This window comes from Oratosquilla oratoria, chromosome 2 (genome assembly GCF_046742065.1).
Source record: "Oratosquilla oratoria isolate Oo_2021 chromosome 2, ASM4674206v1, whole genome shotgun sequence".
NCBI lineage: Eukaryota > Metazoa > Arthropoda > Malacostraca > Stomatopoda > Squillidae > Oratosquilla > Oratosquilla oratoria.
Window position 1 is genome coordinate 59,304,803 of NC_134778.1, and position 1,239 is coordinate 59,306,041.

Sequence of the window (1,239 nt, forward strand, 5' to 3'; positions counted from 1 at the left end):
TCTCTGGCGCCAAATATCGATGACGAAGTTCCTCAGTTTCCTGAAGAAACGCGAGTTTCTACTGTGTTCCTGAGCGTGACCCGGGAGGCGAACGGGGATAGAATCCATGACCTGCGTGTGTCTGCAGGCGTAGCACTCTTTCACAGGTCCTCAGCTGTTGCTAAGACCCCGGTACTGTTACATCAGAACCACGACTTCGCGGTCACCTCCCTCGTGAGGGCCTCCGTCGTGCCCCTGATCACTCACCTGACGGCGGGTAGTTCACGAAGTCACTGGGTAGGTCCACAAGATCAGTCTTCTTCTTCTTTCTTCTTCTTCCACAGCACGAGAAGCGACACACAATAGCACAGCACAGCAAATCTCGATCTGCGAGTCACAACACAAGTTAAAGCAAGGGACACACCGAGAGGAACCCTTGAGTCATGTGTAGTAGTACTTTTGTCTCTGGGATGTTCTCACTTTGCTATGATAGCTCCCGGGGGAGGCGCCCCTTCTTTTATACGGGGGCGGCAGACCTGCGTCGTCACCAAGTGGGATGAGGGTGAGTGGGTGGAGGTGGCAAGGAGGAGGAGGAAGAGGAGGAGGAGGAATACAAGGAGGAGCCAAGGGCGGAGTAGGAAGGGGAGTGGTGAAGAGGGGGAATTCGTTGGAGGGGGGGTAAGGGGGGGTTAGTTACGAGAAAGGAGATGTGTTCGGGGTATCGAGGGAGAGGTGTAGGGGGGAGGAGGGGAGGGTCGGTTGGGAACGAAACTTGAAAAAGGGGGGAAGGGGTGGCGGGTGGGAGATATACGATTAACTTGTTGATTTGCGTCATCTGGGAGTTTCATAAGGGAGAGAACAGAAGAGGGAGATGGTATGGAGATAGGAAAGGAGAAGAAGAAGGAGAGAAAGGAAATGATGGAGTGGGGGTAAGGAAGGGAGTGTGCGAGGGGGAAGGGGGGAAGGAGTAAGAAGTTGATGGTAATGGGGGCCAAATGCGCCATCCAACCACAACGTATGTGACGCAAGTTCCCCTTCCTCTCCCATCCTGTCCCTACCTCTCCCTTCCTCTCCCTGTCTCTCCTTTCTTCTCCCTATCTCTCCCTTCCTCCCACTTCCTCTTCCCTCCTCTCCCCCTCTTCTCCCATCCTCTCTCTCTCCCTCCCTCCCTCCCTCCCTCCCTCCCTCTCCCCTCATCTCCCCATCCTCTCCCTAACTCTCCCTAACTCTCCCTTCCTCTCCCTTCCTCTCTCTCTCTCT

At 55.0% G+C, this 1,239-nt stretch overlaps 1 protein-coding gene across 2 annotated transcripts in view; it reads right to left on the reverse strand.

Moving 5' to 3' along the window:
* LOC143039048 (uncharacterized) overlaps positions 1 to 477 on the reverse strand; it is a 27,337-nt gene extending 26,860 nt beyond the window's left edge. For both annotated transcript variants that reach the window (XM_076208907.1, XM_076208901.1), the window contains exon 1: positions 247 to 477. The gene's annotated coding sequence lies outside the window, so the exon portion shown is untranslated. The remainder of the gene's footprint in view (positions 1 to 246) is intronic.
* Between the last annotated feature and the right edge of the window lie 762 nt (positions 478 to 1,239).